Source organism: Alosa pseudoharengus, unplaced genomic scaffold (genome assembly GCF_046254945.1).
Source record: "Alosa pseudoharengus isolate Yale_2024_CS ecotype anadromous, Long Island Sound unplaced genomic scaffold, YU_APseudo_1.1 YU_APseudo_1.1_scf_7, whole genome shotgun sequence".
Classification (NCBI taxonomy): domain Eukaryota; kingdom Metazoa; phylum Chordata; class Actinopteri; order Clupeiformes; family Clupeidae; genus Alosa; species Alosa pseudoharengus.
The window spans coordinates 42,104,849-42,128,456 of NW_027468859.1; the positions used below are offsets into that span (position 1 = coordinate 42,104,849).

A 23,608-nucleotide genomic window follows, 5' to 3' on the forward strand; every position below is an offset into this window, starting at 1 on the left:
GGACGTTATCTGACATTAAGTATTTCACAGGCCTGCTGGCTATAAGAAAAGGCTTAACGTGGTTTAATGTACCTATGCAACGATCAATGATCTCCGAATTTCTCTCTCATTTTGCTCCTAATAAGCACATACAACTGTCAAAATATCAAACCCAAAGACCAATTATTATGGACATTATTTGACATTAAGCGTTGCTGCGTCATTGAGGCCTATATTAAAATAAAAAAGCTTAACGTGAACCAATGTACCTAAACAACGCTCAGTGATCACCAAATTTCTCTCTTATATTGCTTATCATAACCACTTAAGACTGTAAAAAAAATCGAACCCAAAGTCCAATTATTATGGACGTTATCTGGTTCGATTTTTTTTACAGTCTTAAGTGGTTATGATAAGCAATATAAGAGAGAAATTTGGTGATCACTGAGCATTGTTTAGGTACATTGGTTCACGTTAAGCTTTTTTCTTTTAATATAGGCCTCAATGAAGCAGCAACGCTTAATGTCAGATAACGTCCATAATAATTGGACTTTGGTTTCGACTTTTTGATAGTTTCATGCTCTTATAAGGGGCAATATATGAGAGAAATTTGGTGATCGCTGAACGTTGTTTAGGTATATTGATCCACGTTAAGCTTTTTCCTTATAGGCCTCAATGAAGCAGCAACGCTTAATGTCAGATAACGTCCATAATAATTGGACTTTGGGTTCGATTTTTTTTAGTCTTAAGTGGTTATGATAAGCAATATATGAGAGAAATTTGGTGATCACTGAGCGTTGTTTATGTAGCCTACATTGAATCACGTTAAGCTTTTTTCTTTTAATATAGGCCTTAATGAAGCAGCAAACGCTTAATGTCAGATAACGTCCATAATAATTGGACTTTGGTTTCGATTTTTTGATAGTTTCATGTGCTTATGAGGAGCAATATATGACAGAAATTTGGTGATCGCTGAATGTTGTTTAGGTATATTGATCCACGTTAAGCTTTTTCCTTTCAATAGGCCTTAATGAAGCAGAAACGCTTAATGTTAGATAACGTCCATAATAATTGTACTTTGGGTTCGATATTTGTATAGTTTTAAGTGGTTATGATGAACAATATGAGAGAGAAATTTGGTGATCACTGAGCGTTGTTTAGGTACATTGAATCACGTTAAGCCTTTTTCTCGCCATAGGCGTCAATGAAGAAGAAAACGTTAACGTGAGATATCTTCTATAATCGTTGGATTTCGGTTTAGTTTTTTTGACAGACTTAAGTGTTCATGACAACATATGGCCATGCGAAATTTGGTGATGATTCATCGTTGTTTTCCTACCTTAAGCCACGTTAAGCTTTTTCACGTTAAGCGTTTTAGAATGTCCCTGCCGACGTTGTTCCGTGATATTTGTGGTAGACCACCTGGCTCAGTTTTGGACGCGTGTGGTGTGTGCGTCTCCCTCCCCTTCTCCCTTCGAGCTGGGCGGAGTTGCCATCACAGTGATAAAAGCTTTAATATTGAGAGACGTGTTATATGTAGTTAACTATTAATTCGTGTTAACGTTTACCATGTACCAGACATACCGTGTATGCCTTACTTGTTTAGAGCCGTTTGCTAACGTTATCATTATCAATCCAGTTCAATAGTTGTTCGTCAGCTACCAAACAGACGTTTGTGTGTGCATCTGTGAGACACACGCATCACAGCGATATGAGAGTGCTGCGCTACCGGAAGAAGATATTTTAAAACTTGTGAGAGATATGTTTTATACCTTTTGACGTTGATGCCGTTTAGAACAGAAACATCTGACACCACGTTATTTTCTTTGGCTGATTTATGTTCTGTGATTGACAAATCTTGCAGCTTTTTTTAGAAAAATATAGACATAGAAAAAATGAAACCATGCAGTCTTAAATTACAAATCAAGCACTTTATTTCAATAGCTTTTCAGGCTTATTGTTTTCTTAAAGTATTTAAATGTGTTGACAAATGTGTTTGTGATGACCTGAATTATGTCTTATAGTCAGCAAGCAATGCATCATCAAGGCTGTAAGATGTTGATGAAAGCATTTTGCACAGTTAACCATATCCAGTGCACCCATCCATAAGTTCAATAAATGTTCCTTTTTTAAATTGAGACTTATAATATTTGTTATCATAATTTGTGTAATTATGTGTCATTTTTATGATGTAAATTGAGGGAGCAAAATAAAAGCAGTATCGGCTCCAAATATCGGCTCAAGAAAATCGGCAGCCTGTATCGGTCATCGGCTAAGGCTAAAGGGAAAAAAATCGGTATCGGTATCGGCACTAAAAAATCCATATCGGTCGAACCCTAGTAATCAAACACCTCCACATTTCCCCTACTTAAATACAGTTGCACGAGTAGTTGATAAAAATGTGTACGTCACACAACATGAAACGTGACGATTTTCCAAGCGAATAAACAGGAGAACTACAATGTGTGGCGCAATAGCACTTGGGAGTACTTTGACCTAGCGTGGTAATATTATTAACACCTAATTGTAGATCCTATCCACCACAGAGTTTAGAATCCATGCTGGATCGACCCTCAGACTCTTCCTCCCCTCTAAGCTAGAGAGAGGCACACACACTAGAGATGCACTGATGGGCTATTATTTCAACCATAACTGCATAGCAAAACTTATCATCCATCAGCACCAAAGTTTGTTGACCAATTTTCAAAATCGCACCCGCCCACCATCCGTTGGTTGTTTTAATGTAGGCTATATGGGTGATGCAGCGCTGCTGACGTGAGGCTAGAAAGCCCTTGTCTGTTCTAGAAAGACTGATCTAATGAAGCAAATATATTAAAAGGCTAAAGTCGTACATTGGCTAGGCCTATCCCCAGAATATCAGCAGCAAACTCAGTCTCTGTCGCGCAAAACAGTCTCCAAATAAAACGCACATCGGCCTGTTGCCTATTCTGCCAGCTTGTGACAATATATCGTCCAAAATGCTTGATTGCATTGCATTCTCCACATTTTTAGCTAAATTTTCATGTACCACATCAGCATTTTTGTTCAGTGAATCTTTTGTAAATTGCTTTACAATTACCGTCTGAGGTGGATAGGATCTACAATTAGGTGTTAATAATATTACCACGCTAGGTCGAAGTACTCCCAAGTGCTATTGCGCCACACATTGTAGTTCTCCTGTTTATTCGCTTGGAAAATCGCCACGTTTCATGTTGTGTGACGTACACATTTTTATCAACTACTCGTGCAACTGTATTTAAGTAGGGAAAATGTGGAGGTGTTTGATTACTGCTATGTTCCTCTCTCTATGGCCACGGCAGAGCCCGCTAGCATAGCAACATGCTAACACATTTGCGCCGCGCGACAGAGCGTTTGAGTGCACCTACCGGCGCGGGAGAGGTATGACTCAACTCGTGAAAGTTAAGGTAAGAACATATATTACTACTGATTTTGGGTGGCGTGTTCCTTTAATAGAATCAAAGATCCTTAATATACAAAGATAAAGCAGCACAGGCTTCTACAATGGAATGGAATTGTACACAGTTCCTGCCTCCTAAAAAGGCGTGGTCAGAATGCGCTGACGCTACCTCATTGATGAAAACGTCAAAGATTTTTCATTTTCGCGCCTCTCTCTTGCTGCTGTGATCAACTGTCTGGAGCTTGCCTGGGTGACTGAATTTGGTACATCGTCGTGGCAAGATGCGGTCTGATATTGAGGTAAGTGGCAGTTTGAAAATGTGGCAAGGTATTTGTGATTAGTCTGTGTCTGTGTAACGAGTTATCTATGTAGTAAAATGTCTGCGGAGTTTAGGTAATAACATTATTATAGGGAGGGAAAGTAATCTCATCGCCATCTAGTGGTTGCGTTCCTAGAGTTTAGCGGAGGGGATGGGATTTTTTTTAGAAAAAAATATATCTCGTCAATTTAGAGATTTAATGAAGTGGGTTCAATATGATACATGTTGGGGCAATGTCTATTGATTCTCGTTGTCATATATTATTTTCAGCCACTATTGGAATTGTTTCGAATTTGTTTTGATCGAGTTTATGGAAGAGTACAACGTCGCGTGTATGACGTCACGCCGCCTTTTGCCGCCTCTCCGAGTCTCTGCATAAGCTAATCAAGCTAATCAACATGCCGATTTGTATTGCGTGGTTGGCAGAGTATTTTTCCTCAAATAAAAAATGCATTCCTCGTGGGGATAACCATTATAGGTCTTCTCATGTAGAGCAATGTAATTACTCGCAGGGAGAGCTGACAGGTGTCGTGAAGGCTAGTATGAAGGACAAATCCTATCACGTTTCGGTGAGTGCAGGGATTGGTCGGGCATGTGACGTTGGAGGGAAAGGGGGTTGGCAGATAATGCCATGATAAGGCAAGCTAATATTATGTGAAATATATTTCTTAAAAAATAAATGAAACAAACTCACCATTAAGTGTCTTATTTATTTTGAATGTGAATTGCTACATACATTTGGTAAATGCTTGATAGGCTGGATGCATGTGGCCAACAGGCTTTAGTTTGCCCACTCTACAGTAGTCATGTAAAGTACCCCGCACCCACCTCACCCAGAAGCAGTGCATCTCAACAGCGCTTCAATGCACACAAAATAATGACTTTACATATCTTTAAACAAATGCTGCATTATAATCCTACTACATTGAAAACATATACAGTACAAACATAAGCTAAGAACAATGACAATTTATTGGCGGACAGGACACAACATACAAGACAGGACACAACATACAAGTGAAACAATAACTCCGGGCATGGATGGTTGGCGAGAGGCCCCCTGGGGATATAAGCCTAGGTAGGCCTAATAAAAGAATGCTTGATTGTTTCCCTGTTGTCGTTTTTGGGTCAAAAAGCGTCAGCCAAATGTAATGGAATGTAATGTAATGAGAGGGCCATTCTGGTCATGTGATACAGGTCCAGTTAGGTGAGAATTCTGAGCTCCTCCTGCGAATGTCCAAAGGGGTCCTTCAGATGTTCACATGCTGCAGCCCTGTGCATATTTGCAATCCACAATTTCTCAGCGACTGACCAAGACTGTTCATGGAAAATGCCAGGTCAGAGTCGGCAGACGGACATGAGGTCAGTAAGAGAATTGTACCCTCCACCGAAACCCTACAAGGCATTGTCCAGAGAGGTGACAGCGCAGGAGAAGGAGGACTTTCAGCTGGGCCTGTCCCAGTTGGGGAGGTTCACCAGTCTTGGGTGGATAATGTCTCCAGAGCCACCTCAGCCACCCCCAATCACTCCCCCAATCCCTACCGTGCAGGGCATCATCGCCTTAAAGAAACATGAGGGTGTGGCAGCTATTGTCTCTGCTCTCGTGCTCACAGATGAGCAGCGAGACGCTGTGCTCATATACACGTTGAAACAGCGTGACAACCCTGGCTGGTTTGAGCTAAGGAGAGGAAGGCTCACAGCCAGCAATTTTGGTTATGTGCTAGCTGCCAACCAGGATCGGCCATCAAAGTCTGTCTTACAGCGAGTCATGGGTCAGACATTTTTAAATGGTGTCAAAGCTGTTCAGTGGGGTATTACCAACGAGGGGGAGGGAGTGTTTGGAGCAGGCAGTGGGTGTTAATGTTGAGTCGTCTGGATTGTGGCTTGCCTCGTCCGGTATACTTGGGGCATCACCTGATGGGCTGGTAGGGACCTCTGCTGTGGTTGAGGTGAAGTGCCCCTACAAATTTAGAAATTCAGAAATTGAGGAGGCAGTTCAAGATCCTGGATTCTACTTGATGAAGGAGGGCTTACAGTACAGGCTAAAGAAAACCCATCCATACTGGCATCAAGTACAGGGCCAGCTCCATATTGCTTGTCGAGATACCTGCTACTTTGTTGTGTGGACAACTAAGGGGTGCTTAGTTATGACCATCGACAAGGATGAGGCATGGGCTTCAAACATCCCTGTGCTTGAAATGTTTTACAATAGGCATATGCTCCCATCCCTTATGTAAAGCTCTTAATGTCTGTCTGTCTGTTGTCTGTTAGTTAATTGTGACGTTCATACTGATAGCTTTTACAGGCTACAATACAGCCTAAGGAATGTTCCGAATGTAATGTCATCAATTAAAATATTTCCGTTCTGTTGTTACACAATATAATTCATGACTATTAAAATGAGTGTGATAATGTCATACAAAGACATGTTTACATGTAAACAATATTACGTTCATTCATACGAGTACAGGGTTCCCACTTTGTCAGATGTTAAATTTCATGATTTTTCCCTGACGGGAAACCTGAATTTTCATGACCTAGGCTACTATAGAATGAATGGTAGGCTAATATAACGACCAAAGAGTAGCCACATAGCGTTCAAGAATCTGTGAGAGATGAGGAGTGGGAGATGAGGAAATGGGCATTGAATTTAAAGTTGGGCTAACCACAACCACTCAAGCAAGCAGTAGGCCTAGGCTAAGCTAATCACCAAATACACGTGTACATATTTGCATTGATGTATTTATTTTTGGCAACTAAATGTAAAACTGCTACAACAAAATTCCCTAATATTCCATGACTGGAATGGACTTTTGTCACATTTCCATGATATTCCAGAAATTCCATGACCCGTGGGAACCGATTGTATCCTAGTCAGTAACGTTAGCCATTACAGATATTTCTAATATAAAAAGCTTAACACAAAATCACAGACATCTAATTGATGATTTATGAACCTATCTAATTATTTTAAAAAGTGAATGAATACATACCAACGATGCTACTGTAGGCATAAATGAGGGCAAATATACCTGTAGTTGACTTGCTACAATACAACCATAAACCAGCTCTTTGCCAACCACTGAACAGTTAGTTTGTAACGTTAGCGTTCGTTTACTTCCCAACTGCAGCTCACGCGACATCACATAACATCAGCTGAGAGTCTTAAAGTGACAGCAACGTTAATAGAGAACTCATGAAGACTTGAGGCAAATTAACTTCTTACCTGTATATACGGTATTGGGCCCACAGTGTTCTTATGAGCAAAAGCATTTTTTTTCTTGCATCGAAATGCAGTTAACATGTCTATTGATATGCAATTTGTCTGGTCTGCATGAGTTGAAGGTGAAAGACCAACTATAGACGTCAGTCAAGCAAGGAGACATGACGATTTCCAATTACAATCATATATCATATGTAACCAATTCTTTATGTGTGCACTACCGGGCACTTAGGAGTTAATTACATTGAGTTACACTTAGAGAACCAGAATATATATATATTTATATATATATCCCAGTCTCCCAGTGGTTCGTCCTCCGGTGGGCTCAGCACCGGAGCACAATCGAAGTTCAGTTGCCTGCTGTTGCTGCCACGTCATACATGCCTCGTTGTAGTCTCCCAGTGGTTTGTCCTCCGGTGGGCCCAGCACCGGAGGTAAAACTCAGTCGTCCTGGTCTGGTCATGTAGCTCCGGTGGGCTCAGCACCGGAGGTAAGACTCAGTCATCCTTGGGAGGTCGTTATGAGTCCGGTCAAGACGTTGCTGCAGTCAGCCGGCAAACGGTCCTCCGGTGGGCCCAGCACCGGAGGTAAAAGTTAGTCGTCTTCGGGAGGTTGTGTTGCTCCGGTGGGCCCAGCACCGGAGCACAGCTGAGTGTCTTGGCATCCAGATTCAGGACTGCCTTCCTTGAATCGTGGCCATTGCATGTTAACTAGGCAGCAACTTAACTGCACAAGGATGTCGGCATAGCATCGCAGGTATGAAGGGATGAAAGAGAGGATCTTGAATTCTTTTATATTCCCAATGGCACGTTCCACGTGGATCCTGTTCCTGGCAATGACCTCCGTCTGGTGGGCTTCGCTGGCAGTCAGCCTTCCGTGGTTCAAAAAGGGTGGAATATTGAGGTGGACACCCTCTGGAAGTAGATCACGTATGAGAAAGCCCTTGTCTGCCAGAATGACGTCACCGGACACCATCTGTGAAAGGATCCCAGACTCTTTGACTATGGCCTTATCAGAAAATGACCCCGGATAGAGACCACTGCAGAATGTTACAGCACCATTTGGTGAGACACCCACTAGAAATGTAAAAGAATGCATCCCCCTGTAGACCGAATATGTTTGTTTTTGATGTTTTAAGAGCTCTGGCATGGCAATTTCAATGTCACTGCAATCTATTATAACACGGCAGTTAGGGAAGTCCTTAAAAGACTGGGGGGCGGAAAGGCTGTTCTTGTGAGCAGAGGGAATCTTTTCCAGGCACGGAAAGAGTAACTCGTGTAAAACATGAACAAATGTCAGCACTACGTTGCTGATGGTGGTGCGACTGCACTTGAATAATTTGGCTAGATGGAAATTTGGATAATTATGGCGTAGTTTCATCAGGCAAATGAATACTTGGTCCTCCAAGGTGATATCCTCTACTCGCCATCCATGGTGATACTTGATGGAGCCCTTTAAACCGGCAACATAGCTAACCAAAACCTGGAAGGTGGCAACATCTGTGAGGCCAGTTTCTCGTCCAACGTCCTCACTGGATAAGGACTTCACAGAGAAGGGAGTGACCTGGGACCTTGATTTTAGTTGCCTCTTTAAATCTTCAACCTCCTTGAGAGCTTCAGCAAGGGCAGCATCATCTCTGTCTGGTACAACAGAACTTGTCCGTGACCTTGAATGTGGGCAGCAACAGCAGGCAACTTAACTTCATGCACAGGACCCTTTGCCTTTCCATCTGGGAAGTGGCAGCTGCATATACGGGATGAAAGGCTTGGCTCTCTGTCAGCTCGTCTGAAAAACAAAATTGACATAACAATTTAGATTACTCCCTTACCATCTCCATCTTCACTAATGAAATTGTCAGTTAACATTAAGCCTGCCTGCACTGCATGTTCAGCAGTAATGTTGGTAAATGATTAATTCTTATATACCGTTATTAATCTTTAGATGATGTTTGGCTAGGTCTAGCCAGTCAAAATTGAATTATAACGGACCCGTCAACCAGTACTTAACAAAAAAAAAAACATACAAAATAGGTCGGTACAGACTGCGCATCCCTGATGGACATGCTCACTTGACTTTGCCTGTTTAATAGACAATTTATCTTAACCTTACTGCTTACATTTCCGGTTATTGTTGTTTACATGCACACATATCATATATGACTAATATGTTTTCTGTAATAGATCAGTAACGTTAGCATAGGAACAGCGATATTCTCATCGTTTGCCAAACATATTCAATCATGGTCCCATATAGCCTGCTAACGTTACAGCTAGCCAGCTAGCCAGCCAACATAGCAGAATGATTTGGTTGTGAAATTTGACAAGACATATAAAACTCACCTTATTATGCGGATCCACCTCTCTAACTCCTTTGGATCTTTTGGAAAGGTGTAAAACCTACACCCATTTGTCTCGGCTCGATGATTACAATCTGGCGAAAAGCACAGCATGTTTACCGCAAAAATACAACCTTGGTCGTGAGGTCGTGACGTAACTTGAGCGTCCAGTCCATTTTTGATGCGAAACGAGCAATTTCAAAAACTTGAAAGAAGGCATAACAGTGACTGTAATTTTCAGAGTTAACATATCATTAATGAACAAATCGTGAAAAATATTTTTGGTGGATAAAATCTCTGATATGGCTGTGTAGTATTTATTTGAAAAGTCGGTCTATGGGACTTAACATTGGAGCTGATTTTCGATAGGAACGCAACCACTTGGGGCGCTGGTTTTCACTTTCCCTCCCTATTATCTTGTGTCGCCGTCATGAATTTTAGCTCATTGAGGAGTAACGTTAGTTGACGTTAGCTAACCATTGATACCGATAGCAGAGCTAACTGAGGCACTAGCTACCAGATTAATTTGGTAGTTAGGCTACAAAGATAATTTACGAACCTGATACTTGCTCTACCTAAATCGGCATCTTGTGGATCAGATCTACTGGAAGCAACATTGATTTAGCAGTTTAGAAATGTGTTTAGCTGCTAGTAAAAAAATTAGTAACTTAAGGGTATGGAAGGTGAGGATGAACCCGCGATGACAGGGAGGAATGAACTTGAGCCTGTGTTATTCAGAGGATAAGTCAATGCTATGTTACAGTACATAGACTGTTCTGTAACTGTCAGCTCTTGTGGCCATTCAAATGTATAGGGCAATTCCACGCAAAACTCATATCCATAACGGCAACACAATGCCATGGTATTTAGTTGGCGTTATGGATGTGACAGTTTTGCGTGGAATTGCCCTATACAAGTTACAGACTTTCAAAGTTAAACATATCAAATATAATTTCATATAGGCTACTCACAATCAGACCTGAAAACTTCATGAAACGCAACCAAAATAAAGTTGAAACTAATTCTACAAAAGGCACTCCAAGGAAAAGCCTTTTTGGCTGCATTGGCCAACATGTTTCAACCAACAGCCTGTCACTATGAAACTCTGTAACTAGATTTAAACTTCCCTCTGTATGGAAAAAAATATCTATTATTCAACATTAGTTAACACACTGAGAATGATTGCTGCACTATATGTATTGTTCTCTAGCAACCTGAAGGTCCAAGACTCAATCCACTGAAGGCTCTCTCTCGTAAGATGGTGGATCTGATGTCTGCTTTGTGGTCCTATAGGACGACGCCATGGATTGGGGTCAGAGATGCGCCTGAGAAGTAAGTGTTTGTGTTTGTAATCCAGTGCTTTACAAATCACAATTTGACTGATGCTAAAACTGCAGTAGCGGATTTGAATGTACATTTATACCGTGAATTTAAGACATCAAAAAGCCTGTTCATGGCCTCAAAGAAGTCAGTCGTAGTATTTGCCTCACTTGGCAGCCTCTCCAGCTGTATCATAGTCCTATTGTGTTATCACAGCATTTATAGTAGGAAGGATCATACTAAGCGAAGAAATGTGCAGATGTAATAACTTAATTCCAAGAACATAAGAACATCATTGTAATTCATTGATGATGTATTTTTTTTTACTTTGCGGTGTTGTCTCTGTTTTAGGTGCTGCAAATGCTGGCCATATGACTTCAACCTTCATCCAACCAAACGAAGAGATCCTGGTTTCCTGCACTCACACTAATCCATTGAGGATGTTAGTTAATTCAAAGACAAGAACAGTATTTAGTTTTGTAAATGCTTAACTACCACTGAATGCAATGCCATGTCTCTGCAGGACACATCTACTGGCAGTTGATGGAGGGGGTTTAGGGCAGTTGATTATTGTGGGAACAGCATCGTCTGTAAGACGCTTTCTTTTGTGCTGTAAAATACATTATCAACATTGTGCTATTTGCTAGTTAGCAACTTGTTAACCAGGGGCGCGTTTCCCATAAAACACCCCTGGCTGTCCAGATTGATATGACCTGTTAAACAATAATATGCAATACTATAGTACAGTGGTTCTCAAATGGGGGTATGTGATATTTTAAAATATACAAATATTTTGCAAAATATACAATCATTTGCAATACATTTAGTCATGGATTATTAAAATTTAAAATGTTCAAAATAGTTTTTTTTTCCAAATGTTTGAATTTTGTATGTGTTATCAGTTTCAAAGTTTAATAAATTAGACACTGATGGCACAATGCTCTGTTTTAAATCTTTTTTTTTTCTCAACTAAAAATGCTGTGCGCTGGTTATGGGGTACATCACTGAAAAAAGGTTGAGAAACCACTGCCCTAGTTTATGTGTATGGCCGTCTGCGATATACTGTAGCCTATTTGAACGCAATCCAGACATCAAAAACGATGCTGATATGACGGTACGTACATGTCTGCGTCCGTAGGGTAGGAGAAGACAGAAAGGTTTATGCACCCAAAGTTTAGGCATTTTCGCGATTGAGTGATCAACATCGAAGTGGTAAGCAACGGTAACTTATTCCAGAGAACATTCGGCTACCTAGTAGATCGCGTGCCAGTGGGTTACAAAAACAGACAGACAAGTGGCAAACAAAGTCGTTTTTCTCCTTAACTGTTAATTTGAAAAACGCCATGTCGGTCTCAGAATGTAAGGAACACATGTGGATTACAGAAAATGCATTAAAATGTCCAATCTCGAACTGTATAATTAAGGGCTGGGGCATAATCCGAGAAAAAAATGATTTCTTCCATAGGGCCCCAGTGTAAAGAATCTCTCGCTAGTCTCCTAAAAAGGCGTGGCACTAGTGAACCCTACGTCATAGGGGAACAGGAAGAACCCTTCTGTGAATCGTCTCGCTTTATCAACCGTCTCTGATAGAATGATACTGTATGCTTAAAGCCTGACAAACTGACAGTTGGCCTGGCCACCTAGCAGAAGATTTTAATTGCTGTGATGTCATAAAGGGCAATGTTAAGTCAATGGGGAAATTTTGATTAGTTTTTAATTAATAGTTTAAAAAGTATAAAAGTTACAAAGCTGAAAAATACATAGCACCCATGTCCTAAGTAAGACCTACGTAACATAGTTTGAATGAAGTTTCTACGTTAAACGGTTGAAGCTCATTAAATGCGTTAGAAGAAGAACTAGAAAAGCATTTCCTGAAGGAAATACAGTGCATGAAAATGCAAAAATATGAGGTAAAATATCATACAGAGTAAAAACAAACTATATTGGTTGCTAGGTAGATGAGGTTTAATATAGTTGGAATGACTGAACAGTTAAATAGGTGGATAGTTTATATGGTTAAATTATTTGTTAGGTAGATGAGGTTTAATATAGTTGGAATGACTGAACAGTTAAATAGGTGGATAGTTTAAATGGTTAAAATATTTAGGTAGATAGTTGACGATAACTCACAGTTGGAATGGCTCTAATGTTTGCTAGCAGTTATGGTAACTATGTTAACAAAGATAATAATGCTAACCAAGTTACTTAGTTAATTTAGCTAATGTTTTCTAGCAGTTTTAAAAAAAAATGCTAATAATGTTAATGCTGTTAACTATGCTAACAATGCTAACTATGTGACTTAGCTAATAATTTATAGCAGTTGTGCTAAAATACTAAGAATGCTAACATGCTAACAATGTGACTTAGCTAACTTTGCTATTCATATTTAGCAGTTATGTTAACTATGCTAACCATGTGACTTAGCTAACCTAGCTAATAATTTTTAGTAGTTATGGTAACTATGCTAACTAGCATGTTAACAATGTTAACTATGCTAACCATGTGACTTAGCTAACCTAGCTGATCATTTTTAGTAGTCACCTGCCATAGGATTCTAATTGATTAATGGCCGTATTATGATGTCATAATCGGCAATGTTAAGTCTATGGGGATTTTTAAAAAGTTTTTCTTTAATAGTTTAAAAAGTATAAAAGTTTCAAAGTTGAAAAGACATAGCAGCTTGGTCCGTTTGAATACCTACGTTACAAAGTTTGAATGAAGTTTCTAAGTTAAACTGTTCAAGAGAAATTGTGTACGGAAAAAGTGGTAAGCTAATGTTATATAGCAGTGCTAACAATGCTAACAACCATGTAACTTAGCTAACGTTTTCTAGCAGTTTAATGAATGTTGATATTCAAATAGTTTAATGGCTGTGTATAGGTAGATATTTGACGATAACTGAAAGTTGGAATGTCTAATGTTTGCTAGCAGTTATGCTAAGATTTTTAACTATGCTAACAATGCTACTTAGCTAATGTCTTATAGCAGTGCTAGCAATGCTAACATGCTAACCATGTTACTTAGCTAACTTAGCTAACGTTTTCTAGTAGTTTTGCTAAACATGTTAACTATGTTAGCAATGTTAACGATGTTAACCATGCTACTTAGCTAACTTAACTAACGTTTTCTAGCAGTTTTGCTAAACATGCTAACTATGCTAGCAATGCTAACATGCTAACTATGTTAACCATATTACTTAGCTAACCTAGCTAATCATTTTTAGCAGTTATGCTAAAAATGTTAACTAGCATGGTAACATGTTAACATGCTAACTGTGCTAACCATGTGACTTAGCTAACCTAGCTAATCATTTTTAGCAGTTTTGTTAAAAATGTTAACACTGTTAAAATGCTAACTTTGTTAACCATGCTAACTAGCTATAGTGGGTAGGAGTCATAGTTGATGAAAAGTGTTGACATAGTTGATGACAAGTTAAAAGTTATTGATAGACAGCTAGTGAATGTATATAGTTTAAAAGTTGAATGTAGATAGTTTAAAAGTTGTTGATAGACAGCTAGTTTAGTAGATAGATAGTTTAATGATAGTTTAAAAGTAGACCGTTTAAAAGTTGAATGTAAAAAGTTCAGTAGTTTAATGAGTTACATTGTTTAACAGTGGATTATTGTAGTGAGGACTTTTATTTTGAAACAGTTTTGGGCAGAGGAAACAGTTGAATAGGATGTGTAGTCTTATGGGCCGTTCTTTTTGTCTTCTAATCGCGACTTGCATCTCGATAGTGACGTCACGTCTGTGTCGGAAAACAGGCAACAGCTGTTTTTTGCGTTCTATTTGTACACCACACGACGAGTCGGAGATAATGATGGACGCCCCCAGGAAAGTCGCTCTTGCATTAGCTCTGAAAGAGTACAGAGAGCTACAATCCAAGTATGTGGTTCATCAGCGAAATATGGAAGAAGATGATAGAAAACGGAGAATGTAAGTACATGTTTCAGCTAATTTGAAAGTAGTTTATGAATGTTTTAACCGCTGTTTAAGTGAAAATTCCGTTGCTACGTAACGTAGGCCTAACGTAACATTGTGTAACATTGTAGCCTAACGCTTGTTGCGACATGCAGATGTCCAATCAAAGGTTAAATAGCGGAAGCGGGAGTTGGGCTACTCATTCATTGAGACATCATTACACTGGAAACACAAGGGAAGTCAATTAATAAAACAAGCGCGATACACGAACGGGGATAGTCACATACAAAACACCGGGTAGAACACATGATGTAGGCTACAACCTAAATAAAGACTCTAGGCCTACAAGCTAACACATACATGGCAAGATGTAGGCTACGCAATTACACTCACTAAAGACGCAGTTTTTAAATGCAGCCTACCTAAGATGTTGAAAGATATTAGTGGAACTTTATTCTAGGTTTTCTAAGCCGAATGCTGTAAGCTACTAGGATAAGTTAACCTGCAACAAAGGTGCCAACAAACAGAACAATATAACAAAGCAATAGATTTTAAACAACATATATTAATTTTAGGTTTTCTCTTTCATCAGGGCACTGATCTCAATTGTGTTGCGCTCCAGACATCAAATTATCCTCAAGTGGGAAATAATGCTCAACTGGAGTGATGCCACCTTTGCTCGTCATTTGAGGATCTCAAAACCCCAGTATGAGTACCTGTTGACCAAGTTACAGGAGAACGGCCTACACACTGATCACACTCAAGGAAGGACTCCAGTGCCAGATACCAAGAAGGTGCTAATCTTCCTCTGGTATATGGCCAATTAGAACAGCTTCAGGGAGATTTCTGACAAATTTGATGTATCACAGTCAGCAGCGCACGGAATCATCCACCAAGTGCTGACCATCATGTCAGGCATAGGAAACACCTTCATCTCCTGGCCAAATGCTTGTGAAAAAGCTGCCTCTGCTGCTGCCTTTCACCGTGTCTGTGGCCTTGATGGGGTTATTGGGGCAATTGATGGCTGCCACATCAGGGTCCAGAGGCCACCCATAAGAAGAGGAGATTATATGAACCGCAAGGCATACTATTCTGTACTCCTTCAAGGTATTGTGGATGACCGGGCCCGCTTCATTGACATCTTTGCAGGACCACCAGGCAGGGTGCATGATGCCAGAATGCTGAGGAGTTCCACCTTCTTCACACACTGGCAGGAGAAGATGGGGGAGCTCTGTCTGCTTGGGGATAGTGCCTACATTGGCCATGCCTTCCCATTCATCAAGACTCCAAAGCGTGACAATGGGGCTCTAACGGTGGAAGACCTTAGGCACAACTCGAAGATCAGCCAGGGGAGGGTTATTGTGGAGAATGCCTTTGGAAGAATGAAGTGCAAATGGAGGCGTCTACGTGACCTCCAGAACACCCGCATTGACATTGTGGTCATGATAATTATGTCTGCTTGTTTCTTACACAACATGTGTATCGCTGCATCAGCCGTATGTCCAGAACACCGACATGGCTGCCCAAGGCAGGATGATCACAATGAGTAGACTCATTTTTACAGTTGAAAAGCTTCTAAATATATTTACTCTTACAATGCATTCGCTTTCTGTTGTTATTGATGTTTACTTGTTATATTCTGTGTGTACTAATGATAATGTTTTACCTAAATTGAATGCTTCACCATTTTCTAGCCCACAGTATGGTTTTGAGAAATTAAATATTTATTTTCCATAAAAAAAATACTAAATAAGAAACATAAAAAAAAAAAAATGATTACAAAATATATTATACATACATACACACACTTAACTTCACTTAACAAACTAAAGATTTTGAAAAAAAAAAATATATATATATATATATATATACAGCTTAACAAACAAATATAATTATATTAAATAATAACATATATTAAATAATAACATATAATAATAACAAATATAATTAAATAGAGGGAGGATCACATGTCCAAATTCAGAATTTATCTATCAATCGTGTAATCAGGCTTTCAAAGCCCTGCTGGGAAGTCCTCATCTGGGCCATGGTCTCCTGGTGGCGTTGCTGGCTGGCCATTTCGGTTTCCCGGAGGAAAGTCAGGAGGTCATCGTCCCTTGGACGCTTGCGTGGCATTCTTGGGGTGGTACAGGGTGTTTCTGGTGGGTTGGAGTTATATGTTGGGCTGGGTGTTGATGTGCGTGAGGTGGTGGCAGAGACAGTAGGTGTTGATGTGCGTGAGGTGGTGGCAGAGACAGTAGTGTGGGAGGTGGTGACTGTGGCAGTGGCAGCTTCACTGCAAACCACTGCTTCCTGTCTTCGGACATCCACCCCATCTTTCGTTCCTACAAAAGGGAACACCACATCATGTTGGGCCCCAAGCAGATCGTCCATTTCTTGATAGAACTGGAAACGCATGGGGCCCTTCCCTGTGCTGGTGTTGTTATCTTTGACCTTTTTATACCCCTCCACTAAGGTGCACCACTTCCTGGCCACCTTGTCAGGGCAGAATGCTTCTTTGTATTGTTCGGTTAGTTTTGAGGCCATATCTGCCCACAGCTCCTTCTTATTTTTCCTGCCAAATTTTAGCCGGCTGTTGAGGTCCCTCATAGATTTTGGGAGACCCTCTCCCTTCCTCTCCAGATGTAGCCTCATCAGGTCAACCAGGAAGAGGGTTTGCTCCCTCGTAAAAAAATCATGCTTCCGCATGGGCAGCGCTATGGGATCGTCAGCAGAGGGTGCCTCAGGGCAGCTGCCTATATAACACATAAAAGCAATATGCCAGTAAGCACAAGGTTATTAACATCCTTACTAATGCTATTCTAATGATTAAACTATGGTCATTATTTCCATTATCTTACCAGCTTCAACGAGGTTGACCTTGATGGATAGGTCCCCATCAGCATAGAATACTGTGGGGTCGGCTTCATGCTGGTACAGAGGACCAGGGAACGGCAGGGTCCTCTGTGAATTGAGGAACAGGTCCGTGTTCTTTCCTAAATACACTAAAACACACACATACACGGCAATTACATTATAGCCATGATTTAGCTTGAATAAACATGTAATGGTACTGACCACAATTGGCTTGTCAATCCTTGACCTATGTTTCAGGTCTCAACTAATTATCACACATATAACAACCCTGAAGAGGTTTCCATTGTGTTCAGAGTGGGTGAAGTGCTTTGCTCTAACCAGGCACATTAATGATTCACCCATTTAAGGCCTATTCACACCAAGAACGATAACTATAATCATAACGATAAAAGCGTTCACAACGATAACAGATAGGCCTAGTTTATGTTTGAACGTCGTCATTCATATTAATTAACGCACGATATATTTATAGTTACCGTTGTCGTTCTTGGTGTGAATGGGCTGTAACCTAATATGCTTGAACAATAGTATCTTTCTGTGTTTAAACGTTAATCAAATATAGACACATGTTCATTACATATTGCCAAACATATTTCACAGTTTGATATCTGAATATTCCGTTATTATTAACGTTAACGGTAACGTTATGCTACTGCTCTGACTCGGCATTGTTGACATAGCAACAGGAGCGTCTCTAGACAATTTTAACGGCACAAGCTACAAAATAACTTATTAGGCGGCACTTGACACATAAAAAGACTGTAGCGACATACCTATAGGTAACAGTATACAGTGCTGTGTGTACGACTTCTTCATTTGGTTACAACAAAGACAAAAGTGCTTTAAATAGCATAAAACCATAATTTTAACTTACGTGTGATGCTTGTAGTAGCCATCTTGTAAACTGAACTCGGGGTCCTCTGAGTTCAGACGAGTTGACGAGTTGTTTAAACAACCTCGGGAGCATTCTTTTTGCAACGTCTGTTTCGTAACCCAGGTAACCGGCTCGCAAATCGAGTTCGGTGGACAAAAAGAACGGCCCATTAATTGACCCAGATTGTATGCTTAAAGCCTGAGGCTGCAGGTGGCCTGAACACCTGCCATAGGATTCTAATTGATTAATGGCCGTATTATGATGTCATAATCGGCAATGTTAAGTCTATGGGGATTTTAAAAAAGTTTTTCTTTAATAGTTTAAAAAGTATAAAAGTTTCAAAGTTGAAAAGTCATACCAACCCGATCTGTTTGAAGACCTACGTTACAAAGTTTGAACGAAGTTTCTAAGTTAAACTGTTCAAGAGAAATTGCGTCCGGAAAAAGTGGTATACGGTTAACTAGCATGCTAACATGCTAACTATGCTAACCATATTACTTAGCTAACCTAGCTAATCATTTTTAGCAGTTTTGTTAAAAATGTTAACTAGCATGTTAACATGCTAGCATGTTAACTATGTTAACCATGTTGATTAGCTAACCTAGCTAATCATTTTTAGCAGTTATGCTAACTATGCTAACTAACATGTTAACATGCTAACTATGTTAACCATGTTACTTAGCTAACCTAGCTAATCATTTTTAGCAGTTTTGCTAAAAATGTTAACTAGCATGATAACATGCTAGCATGCTAACTATGCTAACCATGTTACTTAGCTAACCTAGCTAATCATTTTTAGTAGTTTTGCTAAAAATGCTAACTAGCATGTTAACTATGCTAACCATGTTACTTAGCTAACCTAGCTAATCATTTTTAGCAGTTTTGTTAAAAATGCTAACAATGCTAAAATGCTAACTTTGCTAACCATGCTAACTAGCTACAGTGGGTAGGAGTCATAGTTGATCAAAAGTGTTGACATAGTTGATGACAAGTTAAAAGTTGTTGATAGACAGCTAGTGAATGTATATAGTTTAAAAGTTTAAAAGTTGAATGTAGATAGTTTAAACGTTTTTGATAGACAGCTAGTTTAATAGATAGATAGTTTAATGATAGTTTAAAAGTAGACCGTTTAAAAGTTGAATGTAAAAAGTTCAGTAGTTTAATGGGTTACATTGTTTAACAGTGGATTATTGTAGTGAGGACTTTAATTTTGAAACAGTTTTGGGCAGAGGAAACAGTTGAATAGGATGTGTAGTCTTAATTGACCCAGATTGTATGCTTAAAGCCTGAGGCTGCAGGAGGCCTGAACACCTGCCATAGGATTCTAATTGCTTAATGGCCGTATTATGATGTCATAATCGGCAATGTTAAGTCTATGGGGATTTTTTAAAAAGTTTCAAAGTTGAAGTCATACCAACCCGATCTGTTTGAAGACCTACGTTACAAAGTTTGAACGAAGTTTCTAAGTTAAACTGTTCAAGAGAAATTGCGTACGGAAAAAGTGGTAAGCGGAATAATAATAATAAGAAGTTGTTGAAGTTGCCTAGGAAGAACAGTACAGTGCATTTTCATGCACTGTAATAAGAAACATAAGTTGTTGCCTAGGAAGAACAGTACAGTGCATTTTCATGCACTGTAATAAGAAGAAGAAGTTGCCTAGGAAGAACAGTACAGTGCATTTTCATGCACTGTAATAAGAAGAAGTTGCCTAGGAAGAACAGTACAGTGCATTTTCATGCACTGTAACTAGAAATGCAATTCCAATGAATTACCAGTGCATGAAAATGCTAACGTTGTGATGTAAAATATCATGTATAGTTAAATCAGATAATACAGAGATGGTTACTACGGTGATGCTAGGATAGACATGGTGGTTGCATAACTTAATAAAAGTTGATAGTTTAAAAGTAGACTGTTTAAAAGCTGAATGTAGATAGTTTAAAAGTTGTTGCTAGACAGTAGATAGTTTAAAAGTTGTTGATAGACAGCTAGTTTAATAGATTGTTTAAAAGTAGACCGTTTAAAAGTTGAAGGTAAATAGTTTAAAAGTTGTTGACAGACTGGAAGTTTAATGAATGTTGATATTCAAATAGTTTAAAGGAGAATTCCGGTGTGATATTGACCTAAAGTGTATTGAAACATGATACCCAGTGTGAACGTATGTCTCATAGCCCATCTCGGCTTGTCCCTTGCACTCCAAAATCTGGCTCTAGTTAGCCGATGCTACAAACAGTTTTTTCAATTGTGGTGCTTCGGCATCGGGCTAGCCATGCAAATAAATCACTGTTTTACACCATTTACGAGACTCAATGTATCTCCACACTTCATTGGTAGACTTCCGAGGGCCCTGACATTTAAAACGAGACATTGAGAACTTTGAAAAAGCTATGATAAGGGATCAGATTCCAAAAATAATTCAGTGGAAATGCATGGATTCCAGTTGCTGCTACTGGAAGAAACTGGAATCCATGCATTTCCACTGAATTATTTTCTACTAAACTATTATTTTCTACTAAACTTCGTGAAGATACTGTCTGTATAAATCGTCTTGTAAGTAAACTACCAGTGCTTTTTCAAGGTTCTCAATGTCTTGTTTTAAATGTCAGGGCCCTCGGAAGTCTACCAATGAAGTGTGGAGATGTCGAAGCACCACAATTGAAAAAGCTGTTGGTAGCATGGGCTAACTAGCGCCAGATTTTGGAGTGCAGGGGACAAGCCGAGATGGGCTATGAGACATACGTTCACACTCGGTATCATGTTTCAATACACTTTAGGACAATATCACACCGGAATTCTCCTTTAAGTCTATGGGGAAGTTTTTCTTTAATAGTTTAAAAAGTATAAAAGTTTCAAAGTTGAAAAGACATAGCAACCCGATCTGTTTGAAGACCTACGTTACAAAGTTTGAATGAAGTTTCTAAGTTAAACTGTTCAAGAGACATTGCGTACGGAAAAACTGGTAAGCGGAATAATAATAATAATAATAAGTTGCCTAGGAAGAACAGTACAGTGCATTTTCATGCACTGTAATAAGAAGTTGCCTAGGAAGAACAGTACGCACTGTAATAAGAAGTTGTTGCCTAGGAAGAACAGTACAGTGCATTTTCATGCACTGTAATAATAATAATAAGAAAAGTTGGAAGAACAGTACAGTGCATTTTCATGCAGTGTAATAATTAATTAATTAATAAATATTGTTATACCATAATCATATATATACACAATATAAACACATAATTAAATGTCTTGTTCCTTTGCTGGTCTTTTGTTTTTGCTTTTGCTCAGCTGACAGAGACTAACTTCCTGCCACCAGCTGTTAGTGCTGTTGATTGGCGGAGCCTACTGGTGAGGACTTACTCCTGCCTCAGCAGAGGTTTACTGCAGCTGTTGGTGGATGCTTCCATGCATCAATTGAATTAGAATCAGAAATAGGCGTATCACCAGGATTCCACAAGGAATTTGTCTTTTTTATGTGGTGGAAAATATGTTCAGTATACAGGGACAAAATACTATACAACACATCTATAGGCTATTATGTCATGCAGATAAACAATATGATAAACATGTAGGCCTACACTACCGGTCAAAAGTTTGGGGTCACTTAGAAATGTCCTTGTTTTCATCATTGATGTTGAAAATTACTAGCCTGGAGATCCCAGACCCAAATCCGAAAGATTAAGGGTCTGGCCACGAATAATGTAATGGCCCAACTCGAGGGGCGGCACCAAGCATGCATTTAAAAATCTCACTGTACGCAATCTACATCATTGCACATTATCAGCAGCCATTCATCGAATGTTGCAAAGGCACATTCTGTTTACTAATCTGATATCAATTTAAAAGACTAACTGAGAAAACATTGGAGAACCCTTTTGCAATAATGTAAGCACATAATGTAATCTGAAAATTGCTGTCCTGATTAAAAAAAACAATGTAACTGATCTCAGCTGGTATTCTGTCTATAATGGAGTGGAATGTAAATTTCAAAATGACCCCAAACGTTTGTCCGATAGTGTATAAAGTGAATGCAAGTAAAAACGCTATGTACAATGAAGAAAACTGCACAAAAGTTGTGTTATCACATTTAGACAATTGTCCGTGGACCTCTGGGCCTTGTTTGTGAGACCAACTGCAGTTGGGACTTGTTTTAGTTGTATGAGATTTTGGTCCTGATGGAGAGTTACAGTATATAGTAAGAAGGTCTGAAGTGGAATGGGTCAGTCATAATTTTAGATACTAGCTTCGTAGGGCTGGGACAACGCGTCGACGCAATCGATGACATCGACGCAAAAAATACGTCGACGCAAAATATGAGCGTCGATTCGTCAAGCATAACGTGCTGCTAAATATTTTAAATTGGACACCTTCAGTGTTTTCCATACGTTGACTAATCTGTGGCTGGGCACCACGAAATCAAAACCGGCCACCACACATTGATGTTCTATGTTGTAAGCCTACTATTTAAATTAAAGATAAGATAAAATAATTTAATTGAGCTGCACTTTTTACTCACACAGCCTTTCCTCGCCCCGCCCGCTCTCTCTCATAACGAGCCCGCTGCTCCTCCTCTGCATTAACAAAACTAGTGCAGTGCCCGTTCAAGCATGCTATTCCTGTAGCCCAATTACATGCCTGCAGGTAGGCCTGCTTTAAAAATAGGATGATAGGGAAAAACATAATTCCAGGTAAGCATTCAATAATGAATAGGCCTACAGATAATATAATAATATAATAAATGTGAAGTGAGCAGAATTTAAGCATGGCTGCATGTGACATTTTTTACAAATCAAAATGACATAATCCTAACAGCTGTTTTGAGTCAAGGCTATATGCTTAGCCTATTTGAATAACTTGATGATAGAGAAAACAAACCATTTTGTGGAATGATGCATCATATGGAATTTGCAACGGTGTGACTCAAAAACAGTCTCTGGTGGCCTATAAGTGACATCACACTCTGTCTGCCACTCGTTGCTTGTCGCTGGTTATGCTTTGCATGTGTGGCATTCTGAGACGTTCTTTAATTCGGGACCATTATCGCTCGTTTCAATTTAGGACCTTGCAGTTGGAATTGTCGTTTGTTTATTCAAAGTCTAAAGACAGTCCAAAGTAACCTGGGCTATTCATAAGTGACATCACACTGTCTGCCACTCGTTGCTTGTCGCTGGTTATGCTTTGCATGTGTGGCATTCTGGGACGTTCTTTGATTCGGGACCATTATCGCTCGTTTCAATTTAGGACCTTGCAGTTTGAATTGTCATGTGCTTATTCAAAGTCTAAGACAGTCCAAAGTAGCCTGGGCTATTCGAAGTGTCCGCTTATTGCACATCATTTTTTACGTCATT

At 39.5% G+C, this 23,608-nt stretch overlaps 1 protein-coding gene across 4 annotated transcripts in view; it reads left to right on the plus strand.

Moving 5' to 3' along the window:
- The window catches only part of hivep2a (HIVEP zinc finger 2a), a 150,311-nt gene that overhangs the window by 17,703 nt on the left and 109,000 nt on the right, over positions 1-23,608 (plus strand). Inside the window, exon 2 of one of the 4 annotated variants that reach the window (XM_076272193.1) lies at positions 17,377-17,494. The exons of the other annotated variants lie outside the window; for them this stretch is intronic. The gene's annotated coding sequence lies outside the window, so the exon portion shown is untranslated. The remainder of the gene's footprint in view (positions 1-17,376; positions 17,495-23,608) is intronic. 4 annotated transcript variants of the gene reach the window in all.